This window comes from Ceratotherium simum, chromosome 20 (genome assembly GCF_057802395.1).
Source record: "Ceratotherium simum simum isolate JZ-2026a chromosome 20, ASM5780239v1, whole genome shotgun sequence".
Taxonomy (NCBI): domain Eukaryota; kingdom Metazoa; phylum Chordata; class Mammalia; order Perissodactyla; family Rhinocerotidae; genus Ceratotherium; species Ceratotherium simum.
In genome coordinates this window covers 31,708,375-31,721,581 of record NC_141919.1, presented here as the reverse complement: position 1 = coordinate 31,721,581, position 13,207 = coordinate 31,708,375, and the positions used below count along the sequence as shown (strand labels likewise).

General features: G+C 35.9%; 1 long non-coding RNA gene across 1 annotated transcript in view; it reads left to right on the top strand.

Annotated features, from left to right (window-relative positions):
- The window catches only part of LOC147914396 (uncharacterized), a 61,199-nt gene extending 49,868 nt beyond the window's left edge, over positions 1–11,331 (top strand). The window contains exons 3-6 of the long non-coding RNA XR_015555441.1: positions 2,564–2,591; positions 4,521–4,640; positions 4,955–5,020; positions 10,887–11,331. This is a non-coding gene — a long non-coding RNA (uncharacterized LOC147914396). The remainder of the gene's footprint in view (positions 1–2,563; positions 2,592–4,520; positions 4,641–4,954; positions 5,021–10,886) is intronic.
- The last annotated feature ends 1,876 nt before the right edge of the window (positions 11,332–13,207 follow it).

Genomic DNA, 13,207 nt, shown 5'->3' with positions numbered 1-13,207 from the left:
GTAGCTTTGCTATCAGAGTATGCTGGCCTTGTGAAATGAGTTTGGGAATGTTGCCTCCTCTTCAGTTTTTGGAAGAGTTTGAGAAGGATTGGTGTTACTTCTTTCAATGTTGGTAGAATTCACCAGTGAAACCATCCGGTCCTGGGGTTTTCTTTGTTGGGAATTTTTTGATTAATGATTCAATGTCCTTTCTTGTTATTGCTTTGTTCAGAGTTTCTATTTCTTCATGAGTCTGTCTTGGTAGGTTGTATGTTTCTAGGAATTTATTTATTTCTTCAAGGTTATCCAGTTTGTTGGCATGTAATTATTTATAACAGTCTTTTATGATCCTTTATATTTTTATTGTATCAGATGTAAAGTCTAGTCTTTCATTTCTGATTTTACTTTTTGAGTCATTTCTCCTTTTTCTTAGTCTAGCTAAAGGCTTGCGAATATTTTTTATCTTTCCAAAAAAAGCCAACTCTTAGTTTCATCCATATTTTCTATTGGTTTTCTGGTCTCTATTTTATTTATTTCTGCTCTGGTCTTTGTGACTTCCTTTCTTCTTTTGTTACTTCCTGCTAACTTCTGGCTTAGTTGGACTTCTTTTTTTAGTTGTAAATTTAGGTTGTTTATTTGAGATCTTTCTTTTCTTGTGTACGCATTTAGAACTAGAAGATTTTTCTTAGAACTGTGTTTGTTGCATCTCATATGTTTGATGTGTTTGTTTCCATTTGAATTTCTTTCAAGATATTTTTTGAATATTATTTTGTTTTCTTCTTTGACTCATTGGTTGTTCAAGAGTATATTGTTTATATAATGGAGAAAGAAAAGTCTCTTCAACAAATGGTGTTGGGAAACTGGACAGCCACATGCAAATAAATGAAAGTAGACCATTACCTTACACCATACACAAAAATTAACTCCAAATGGATTAAAGACTTGAATGTAAGACCTGAAACTGTGAAACTTCTAGAAGAAAGCATAGGCAGTATGCGCTTCGACATGGGTCTTAGCAATATATTTTCAAGCACCATGTCTGACCAGGCAAGAGAAACAATAGAAAAAATAAACAAATGGGACTACATCAAACTAAAAAGCTTCTGCACAGCAAAGAAAACCATCAACAAAACGAAAAGACAACCTAACAATTGGGAGAAGATATTTGCAAACCATACATCTGATAAGGGCTTAATCTCCAAAATATATAAAGAACTCATGCATCTCAACAACAAAGAAACTACCAACCCAATTAAAAATGGGCAAAAGACCTGAACAGACATTTCTCCAAAGAAGATATACAGATGGCCAACAGGCACATGAAAAGATGTTCAACATCATTAACTCTCAGGGAAGTGCAAATCAAAACTACAATGAGGTATCACCTCACACCTGTCAGAATGGCTATAATTAGCAAGACAGGAAACAGCAAGTGTTGGAGAGGATGTGGAGAGAAGGGAACTCTCATACACTGCTGGTGGGAGTGCAACCTGGTACAGCCACTATGGAAAACAGTATGGAGATTCCTCAAAAAATTAAGGACAGAACTACCATACGATCCAGCTATTCCACCGCTGGGTATCTATCCAAAGAACGTGAAAACACCAATGAGTAAGATACACGCACCCCTGTGTTCATTGCAGCATTATTCACATTAACCAAGACGTGGAAGCAGAGGTGGTATATATACACAATGGAATACTACTCAGCTATAAGAAATGATGAAATCCAGCCATTTGTGACAACATGGATGGACATGGAAGGTATTAGGCAAAGTGAAATAAGTCAGAGAGAGAAGATCAAATACCGTATGATCTCACTCATTAAGTAGTAGATAATAACAACAGCAGACAAACACATAGAGACAGAGATCAGATTGGTGGTTACCAGAGGGGAAGGGGAGAGGGAGGAAGGTGAACGTGATAATTAGGCACGTGTGTGGTGATGGATTGTAATTAGTATTTGGGTGGTGAACATGAGAACATGATGTAATCCATGCAGAAATAGAAGTATAATGATGTACACCCGAAATTTATACAATGTTGTAAACCAATGTTACCACAATAAAAACAACAAAAAAGAGTATATTTTTTAATTTCCATATATCTGTGAATTTTCTAGTTTTCCTCCTGTTATTGATCTCTAATTTCATACTTTTGTAGTGGAAAAGATAAGTGGTATGATTTTAGTCTTCTCACATACGCTAAGACTTGTTTTGTAATATAACATATGAACTATCCTGGAGAATGTTCCATGCATGCTTGAGAGAATGTGTGTTTTGCTGTTATCGGATAGAATGTTCGGTATATGTCTGTTAGCTCTATTTGGTCTAAAGTATAGTTCAAGTCCAGTGTTTCCTTGTTGATTTTCTTTCTGGAAGATTTATCCATTGCTGAAAGTGGAGTATTGAAGTCCCCTACTATTACTGTATTGTTGTCTAACACTCCCTTCAGATCTGTTAGTATTTGCTTAATACATTTCAGTACTCTAATGTTAGTTGCATATATATTTACAATTGTTATATCCTCTTGATGAATTGACCACTTTATCATTATATAATGACCTTCTTTGTCTCTTTTTACAGTGTTTGATGTAAAGTCTATTTGGCTGATGTAAGTAAACCTACTCCTACTCTCTTTTGGTTTCCATTTTCATGCTATATCTTTTTCTATACATTCACTGCGTCCTATGTGTGTCCTTAAAGCTGAAGTGAGTCTTGTAGGCAGCATATAGTTGAGACTGCTGTTGAGTCTGTTGCTCTATGCCTTTTGATTAGAGAATTTGATCTATTTCTATTTGGAGTAATTATTGCTTGGATAAGGGCTTACTAATGCCATCTTACTAATTGTTTTCTGGCTATTTTGTAGTTCCCTGTCCCTTTGTTCCTCTCATGCTGCCTTCCTTTGTGAATTGATGATTTTCTACAGCGGCGTGCTTTGATTCCCTTCTTTATATCTTTTGTGTATGTACTGTAGGTTTTTGCTTTGTGGTTACCATGAGGCTTGTATATAACATCTTACAGATATAACAGTCTATTTTAAGCTGATAACAATTTAACTTCAATTGCACACCAACATTACACTTTACTCCTTTCCATTGTATATTTTGATGTACAATTTACATCTTTTTATATTGTATGTCCATACACAAATTATTGTACATATACTTATTTTTTTTCACTTTTGTTCTTTAACCTTATACTAGAGTTAAGTGGTTAATACACTGCCATATTCCAGTATTAGAATATTTTTTATTTTACTATTTACTTTCATATGTTTTTATGTTTTTGTATTCCTAGTTAGCCTCCTTTTATTTCAGCTTGAAGAACTCCTTTCAGCATTTCTTGTAAGGCAAGTCTTGTGATGATGAACTCCCTCCTCTTTTGTTTGTTTTGGAAAGTCTTTGTCTTTATCTCGCTTTCATTTCTATTGGACAACTTTGCTGGGTGAAGTATATTCATTGGCAGTTTTTTTTTATTTCAGCACTTTGAATATATCATTCCACTTTCTCCTGGCCCACAAGGTTTCTTCTGGGAAATCCACTGATAGCCTTACGAGGATTCCCTTATGTGGGTGGAATTTTTTTTTTCTCTTGTTGCCTTTAAAATTCTTTTTGGCTTTATAACAGTTTTATTATGTGTCTTGGAGAAGATCATTTTGGGTTGAAATTTGGTGGGGGACTTATGAGCTTCATGGACTTGAATATTCAAATCTCCCTCCAAATTTGAGAAATTTTCAGCCATTATTTCTTTAAATAAACTTTCTGCCCCTTTCTCCCTCTCTTCTCCTTCTGGGACTCCAGTAATGCATATATTGTTTTTATTAATGATATCTCATAATTCATGGAAGCTTTCTTTGCTCCTTTTCATTTTGACCCTGACTGGATAATTTTATTCTCCTCTGACTGGGTAATTTCAGAGGATCCATCTTCTACTTTATAGATTCGTTCTTCTACTTGATCCAGGCTGATGTTAATGCTCTCTCATGCATTTTTCATTTCATTCATTATATTTTTCAGCTCAATTTTTTCTGTTGCTTCTTTTCCATGATTTCTATCTCTGTTAAACTTCTCATTTTTTTGTGTATTGTTTTTGTGATTTCATTGCATTGTCTTTTTATGTTTTCTTGTAGTTCACTGAGCTTCCTTAAAACTGCTATTTTAAATTCTTTATTGGTGAAATTGTTGATCTCTATTTCCTTGGGGTCGGTTACTGGAAAATTATTGTGTTCCTTTGGTGGTGTCAAGTTTTCCTGATTTTTTTATGTCCTTTGAAATTTTGTGTTGCTGTCTTTGCATCTTAAGAAGGATTCACCTCCTCCAGTCTCTATTGACTGGCTTTGGGAGGGAAATATCTTCTTTCAGCCCTTTCAGAGATTCTGCAGCTTTCTCAAAACTTTTTTATGGATACACCTGCTGCATACTCTTCTTCCTTCTTGTATGGGAATTTTTAAGATTGTATGCTTTCTTTCAATCCTACAAAATGAGATCAAATGCTGACAGCCTCCCTTTTGCTTTCCCTAGGTTGGTGCTGAATGCTTAAGTTTGAGTGGTTTCTCCCAGTCCCACAGCGTTAGGCTGGCTTTCTGTTTACGCTCACTAGCCAATCTGCAAAAGCTCATTCTTACTGCCTTCAGGATTCTGCAGAGGGCGTCAGCCATGGGGTGAGTATGTGCATGTGGCGTGTAGAGCACTGGGGTGGCAATAGGCTGGTTGGGGTGATCTACAGGTGAGGCATCCCCAGTGACTTATGGATGGGCTTCCTGATGGATTCTGTGACCCAGTTAGAAGGATCCATGTCCTTTTGATGCCCTATGAGATCCCTATCTGCTGTTATCTCGCTCACTCCCTGCCCTCAAGTCGCACAGTACAATTCCGTATTCTGGATGTAGAAAGAAAGAAGTAAGTCTCTTTGGCAGCACCCTACATAACTGAGGAAGCTGGGCACTCAGTCACATGCTCTCATTTTCCCCCACAGGAAAAATCATGGGCCAACTTCTCTCCTAACACCGAGCTGTGCCACATTGTGGAAGGGGTTACATGGGTAAGGTGAAACTGATCCTCTTTCCCTCTTTAATGCATCCAGTCTCAAATTGTTTTGCTCCGGTGGTGTGCTGGAACTTCTCCACCTGACTCTGGTCTTTTGTAAAGGCTCTCTCATCTGTGGGTGATTGTCTAAATTGGTGTTCTTTGGAGAAGAAATGGTAGAAAACTCCTATTCCTCCATGAGGATGATGTCACTCTTCTTTGGCACCCACCAACTTTAGTAAATAATGTTTCTTTAGGACACAGCCAGCCCATTCATTTGTGTATTGTCTATGGCTTTTTTGTGCTACAACAGTAGAATTGACTGTTTTCTACAGCGTCTATATACCCTCGAGGCCTCAAATATTTAAAGAAAAGTTTGCTGAACCCTAGAATAAAGTATGTCAAAATCAAAGAATTTTGCCAATAAACCTGTGCTAGATAAAAATGCTGTACACTTTAAGAGAAAAAAAATAAGGCCTCTTAATGGTGTTAAAAGTACATTCCATTGCTTTTACAGTGAAAATTATTTATGAATAATATCAAAGAGAGAGAAATTTTTCTACCCAAAAATAAACCAAAATCAGTCATGTTACTGGAGCCTGGCAAAACAAACATGAAATATTCACTTAATATCATTGTATATGTATTTTTAACCATATGATTTAGATATAAGCTACAGTAATCAGTGTTTCCAGTCACCATGAGTGAATTTTGAAGTATTGGTAAGTAACCAATCTATGGCACGTATAGCACCTATGACATATAAATGCTTTGAAATTGGATATGTTGTATATAACTATCATGTTTATATAAACTTAAGAAGTAGGTGGTATTCCTATCCCCAACTTTGCCAACAAAATAACCAAGGATGAGATTGACTTGAGAAAACTTACAAATTCTCACAGCCAATGAATTGATTAAAGAGTTTGTATTAATGAGTAATATTTAAAAGATTTTCTATTTGCTATTTTCTCTTTGCTTGGAATGATCTTCCTCATCTTGACATTTTTAAGGTACAGCTCTTTTAGCACCACTGTTGTGAATTCTGGCCTAATGCCCACAGGAAGAGGCCCCTAATCACTCTCTTTTGGGTGTAATCAGAAGCTTATAATTCCATCATTGCATTTATCATACTGTGTTGATATTACTTGTTGCATATTTGACTCTTTTAATAATATATAATATGCTTAAGATGGTGAACCATGACATTTTATTTTAGATCATTAGCATGTACCAGAATGCTTTCCACTAAATATTTACCCATTAACTATGTGAATACGGAGCAAATGAGGAAAGTTCTTTCAGACGGTTTATATCTCCTTTCAAAGCTGTTTTTGTGTGTGTGTGTGTGTGAGGAGGACTAGCCCTGAGCTAACATCCGATGCCAATCCTGCCCTTTTTTTCTTGAGGAAGAGTGGCCCTGAGCTAACATCTGTGCCCATCTTCCTCTACTTTATATGGGATGCCGCCGCAGTGTGGCTTACCAAGTGGTGCATCGGTGCGCACCTGGGGTCTGAACCTGCAAACCCTGGGCCGCTGCAGAGGAGCATGCGCACTTAACCACTTGTGCCACCGCGCTGGCCCTCAAAGCTGTTGTTTTAGTTGTAATTATCATTTCAATCTATATCACAATTATACTGGCTGAGGAATTCATTTATTCATTGGAAATTGTCTGTGCCCTTGGGTCTCCCTTCTTTTGTATAACGTTATTATGTGGGAAAGAACATCAATTTTGGTCTGAGACAGTGATAGAGTCCTTTGTGAGAGAGTGGATCTCTGAGCTATCAACACTAGCTAAAATACACGAGAATCTTGGAAGAACTTTAATTCCGGAATTTTCAACATGTTGAGGAAACTAAGAAAGGGTTCCTCACTTGGTTAGGGATAAAAAGGGAAAATTACATAATGATAGAGGGATCAATTCTCCAAGAAAACAATAATCCTTAATGCGTATGCACTAAACAACAGAGCATCTAATTATGTGAGGCAAAAAGTAATAAACTATAAAGAGAAAGAGACAAATCCACCATTAGACTTTGATACCCTTCTATCAGTAATTGACAGATCCAGCAGGCAGGAAATCAGTAAAAATATAGTGAAACTGAACAATTGGATCTAATTGATATTTATAAAATACTTCATCCAGCAGCAGCAGAATACACCTTCTTCTCAAGCTCACATGGAACATTCACCAAGATAGAACACATTCTGATCCGTAAAACACACCCTAATGTATTTAAAAGAATAGATATCGTACAAAGTATACTTTTTGACCAGAATGAAATTAAACTAGACATCAGTAACAGAAAGATCAAAAGTCCAAAAATATTTGGAGATTATACAACACATTTCCAAATCCCATGTGGGTAAATGAAGAATTCTCAAGAGAAATTAAAAAATATTTAGAACTAAATGAAAATGAACATACAACCTATCAAAATTTGTGGATGCAGCAAAACCAGTGCTTAGAGGAAAATTTATAACATTGAGTGTATATTAAAAATATGAAGACATCTAAAAGTAATAATCTAAGATTCCACTTAGGAAATTGTAGCAGCTGCATTTTTTGTTTGTTTGTTTTAAGTTTATACCAATATATATATTTGAGACAAAGAATGTTGACACCCAAGAAATCACTTCTATATATATATATGTTCAAACAATATATAAACTGTGTGTGTGTGCTTTCAACTATTCTTAATTTATTTCTGCACAAAGAACTTTAAAATTTCAGACCTAAGAATGACATAAGATAGCATATAACCAACTCATTTTTTGTAGATGAGGAAATTAGTCTAGAGATTTGAAATGACTTATGCAAGGACAAATTCAGTCAAGAAGTCATCTAGATAGCTTGACTTAATTAAATATCTATTATATTATATTTCTTCTTAGATTACCTTCAGTTAACTCTGGCTACCATACAATGTGGATTGAGTTTAGTAAAATCTCATTTTCCTAATTTCGTAATTGAATTAAAAATAATGCTGAGTTTTACTCTTAAAATAGGGAAAGTGTACATTTCATTTAGGCCCATCTGGCTTAGCTGGAAGGAGGGGAAGTGTGATGCTCACTCATTGATTTCCATTGAGTTCTTGTTAATTTCTCAATGACATAATTGTGATATTAATAATATTAATATTAAATATTAATATTAAGCATTATATATGTTATAGAGGCCAGATTCTTTTTTTTTTTGGAGTGTTACAATCCAAAACAAAACAGTAATAGAAGCTAAATATGAACAACATTGAATAATAGCAAAAAATCAGTATTACTAAGAATTAACATTTCTGCTTACTATATCTCCCACTACAAGATAGAAGGTGAGATCATGAGGTGGAGAGATGGCTAAGTTAGAAGGCCTGGGTTTAAATTTCAATCTACTGCTTAACTGTGGCCTTGAACAAGTAACTTGCCCTCTCTGAGAATCAAACACCAGCTGTGAAATGAGCCTCCATTTGCTTCTCATAATTATTAAGAAGCATATATGAAATCATATATAAGACTCTTCACATATAAAAATCACTATATAAAGCACTTTTCAAATACATAGAAATGCTATGATGCACTTGATTTAGGGAGTTGATTGAGGAAGGCCCTTTAAGGGAAAAACAAAAATAGAAGCAAACCTTTCCAGAAGCCTGCTAGATTCAGAGGGCTCATTAAAAGATAAGATTCCATATTTTACCCTTTAAAATACAATCCCTGTAACTCCAAGGAAAGGAAGCATTGCAGATTAGGCTGTTATAGAGCACTCTTAAATTACTCAAATCTGTAATCATTTGCACGCCACCTTTATAATTTTTCTGTGTCTGCATAGCACCCATGCTCTTATTTTCTTGTTACTTTTTAAAAGTAACATTAAATAAAAATTTTAACTTAACCATATCCTGAGAAGTAGTATTGTGAAACCATTCATTAAATATGCTAGTTATATTTTCAACCATGTAATAACATAAAAAAAATTGGTGCTCTAGTGGTTAAGATTCAGCAGTCTCACCACCACAGCTTTAGTTCTATCCCAGTCAGGGAACCACACCACCCGTGTGTGAGTTGTCATACTGTGGCAGCTGCGTGTTGCTGTGATGCTGAAAGTTGTACCACCAGTATTTCAAATACCAGGAATGTAAGTTATGTTTTGGAAAGGTTATTTCCAAAAGGTAATACCTGTAGGGTCACCCATGATGGACAGGTTTCAGCAGAGCATCCAGACTAAGACAGACTAGGAAGAAGAAAAAATTGGCCATGAAAACCCTATGAATAGCAGCAGAGCATTGTCTGATATAGCACCGGAAGGTGAGAGGATGGCACAAAAAGACTGGGAAGAGTTGTGCTCTGCTGTACACAGGGGAACTCTGAGTAGGAATCAACTCAACGGCACTAACAACAACAAATAACATAAAATAGAGGAATATACACACTTACTTGTTTCATTTTATTATGTTTCATCACGTTAATATTTTCCTCTTTTAAAGTAGACTATTCATATAATTAGTACACATTTAACAATAAACAAACACATAGAGACAGAGATTGGATTGGTGGTTACCAGAGGGGAAGGGGGGAGGAGGGAGGGTGAAAGGGATAATTCGGCACATGTGAGTGGTGATGGGTTGTAATTAGTATTTGGGTGGTGAACATGATGTAATCTATGCAGAAATAGAAGTATAATGATGTACAACTGAAATTTATACAATGTTATAAACCAATGTTACTGCAATAAATAAAAAATAAAAAAAAATAAAAGGTACAAAATGTTCTATAATAAGAGCAAATTCCTTTCCCTTTGCTGTCCTCCTGCCACCTATATCCTCTCCCCAAAGGCAAGTACTGTCAAAGTGTCTGTTTATCCTTGTGGATACACTCTAGATATGGAAACTTTTCGTTTAAAGTCCTCAAATAACCTTTCCAAAATGTAGCTTATATTCCTGCCATCAGTGGGTGTAAATACCTGTTTGACACTCTCTCACTGAAGTCTGATATTAACAATCTTTTTAAAACTGTTCTTCTAGCTTCTGGGTGAATATAGATGTCAAACCTTTGGATGTTATATTACTTGCAAATATTTTCATGCTGTCTTTTAAATTAGTTCATTAGCATTTTTTTATTACCAATTTCCGAAAATTTTATCCAATTTAAATGGGACATTGTGTCCTGATGGCTTTTGAATTTTATACTTATCACAAGTTGTATTTCCTGAATTTCTTAAATAGCAATTTTAAAAATAATTATTTAGGGGCAGGCCCAGTGGCGCAAGCGGTTGTGTGCCCGTGCTCCGCTACGGCGGCCCAGGGTTCACCGGCCTGGATCCCGGGCGCACACGGACGCACTGCTTGGCAGGCCATGCTGTGGCGGCATCCCATGTAAAGTGGAGGAAGATGGGCACAGATGTTGGCCCAGGGCCAGTCTTCCTCAGCAAAAAAAGAGAAAGATTGGCAAATGTTAGCACAGGGCTGATAGCCTCACAAAAAAAATAAATAAATAATTATTTAACTTGCTTTATTTGCTTAATACTATATGTTTGACATTTACACTTCTTGATGAAACATATAGTATAGTCATTAAATTTAAACCCTGCATAATATTTCTTTTTATGAATATAGCACAACGTATCCATTTTCCTGTTGACTTACATCTTTATTATTGCTTATATGTACTGTATATATACCAAATGATGTTTAAAACATACATAAATTGTATATTAATTAAATTGATATTATCAAATTAATTTCTTTAATTATTATATTAATTGAAGATCCATTTGAAGCACAACAACAAATTAATAGATGGAACGTTACAGGTAACTTTGAAGCTCTTTGTTTTCCCTTCTCTGCACGTGTCCTCTTCTTAGTCATCAAAAGTATCCCCTATTTTTTTAGGGAACCCTTGTACAATGCTGGTGGGAATGAAAACTGGTGCAGCCACTGTGGAAAACAGTATGGAGATTTCTCAAAAAATTAAAAATAGAAATACCATATGACCCAGCTATCCCACTACTGAGTATTTATCCAAAGAACTTGAAATCAGCAATTCAAAGAGACTTATGCACCCCTGTGTTCATCGCAGCATTATTCACTATAGCCAAGATGTGGAAGCAACACAAGTGTCCATTGACTGATGAATGGATAAAGAAGATGTGGTATATATATACAACGGAATACTACTCAGACATAAAAAAAAAAATCGTCCCATTTGCAACAACATGGATGGAATTTGAGGGTATTAGGTTAAGTGAGATAAGCCAGACAAAGAAAGACAAACACCATATGATTTCACTCACGTGTGGAAGATAAACAAACACGTGGATAAATAGAACAGATTAGTGGTTACCAGAGGGGGAGGGGGTTGGAGGGTGGGCATAAGGGGTAAAGGGGCACATATATATGATGACTGACAAATAATAATGTACAACTGAAATTTCACAATGTTGTAAACTATTATGACCTCAATAAAATAGAAATAAAATAAGTAACTCCTTCTTGGAATTTTGGTATAATCATGTCCTTGCTTTTTTATAGTTTTAAACCCTATATTCCTGTATGTGTATACCTAAACGGAGTATTATTCACCTCCAGCTGCCTTTGGACAATACACAATGCACACTCCTCTGATCTGTGTCAGCATAATATTTTTGAGCTTCTTCCTTGTATGTTCATTCATTCACTCTCAATACTGAATGATTTCCCACTTCGTGTGCATATCAGAATGATTTATCCAATAATTTGATTGATATTTGTTCTGACATCTACATTTCAGCCACTCTTGATCATTTTTGGTTATATAGTTCGAGCAATGCTCTTGTGGAATGCCCATCTATATTTCCCTTAGGAAGATCCTGGCCTGCTAACTATTTTCTCAATGCCTGTAGATTAGAGCCATTTTGTCGCCATTAGGAATTTGCTGTTTTTACGGCAATCGTGTTCACTGCGCCTCACACACTTGAGTGCTGCCATTTGGCCTCTGCTTTTCCAGAATCCTATCATTCCCACTAACATCAGAAAGCCCATTTCTATGGAATCCTTCCCTTCTGCCAACTATATTCTACAAAAGACTACAGCCACCACCGGTACCAGTAGTCCCTTGACTAGAAAACTCCTTTTTGAGTTCTAAATGGAGTGTCTTCTAATAACCAGTCCTTACATTACAAATCTGTTCTAGCATGTCTAATTCTTTTAGCTTTTTGATCTTCTTTGTGATACCCTGTCAATTCTGGCTCCTAGCACAATTATGGTAAGCCACTTTTCTCTGTGCTTCAAGGAGGAAGGCAAGCAGCATATTGGGACCAGTTCCAGAGGTTCTTGCAGGATAACTCCTGAGTGAAGGGAAAGTGCCCTGGTATCAACTAACTCTCTCTTATCCAGATTTGTATTCTATATCCTCCCTGGTTTAACACCCTCAAGATCCATTACCAGAAATATTCTCCCATTTCCTATTTGTACATATTAGTAACGATCTGCAACTCTTTTTCCCCCAAAGTAACATAAGCCTTCTTGAGACTTGATCTTATTTATGAGCCTAGAAGCCATGAAAACAGCTTAGGGCAAATCTGGAATAGGGCAAATATTTCTTAATTTCCAGGAGAGCCTTCCCGTGGGGGTGGGGGTGGGGTTAATACTTTCAAGTTTTGTTGCTTTGTGGCTATACAGTGTTCTTTGTAATATTTCTGCTTTATGGAATCTGATGTTTTCCTGTAGCCTAATATGTGACCAAATTTTGTGACTATGCCATAGATACTTAGAAGCTATTTTCTGTTTCTAGTTTATGCAGTTTGATAAAATCCATTGTCAGCCTGATTATGTTATTTAGATCTTAAATCTCCTTAAATTTTTTTTGTTCCGTTGATCTATCTTGATCTGGAAATGGTGTACTAAGGTCTCTGATTATTAGGATGTTTCTTTTTACGTCTCTGTATATCATAAAATACTTACTCCATACAAGTGGTTGCTATGTGAATTGGTGCATATTGGTAAGAGCTTTATATTTCTTGTGACTTTGGCATTTAGCATTGAAAGGTACCCTTCTTCTTCACAATTGTCTGTTTTAGCTTGAATTTTATGTATGATGTCAGGTTCACTGCCTCTTTGTACTTATTGTTTATATTTGCTTGGCAAACTTTTACTCATGCCTTTATTCTAGACTTTCATAACAACTTTGTTTTAGGTGTTTCGCTTGTGCATAGCATGAATTTTGCTTTATATAC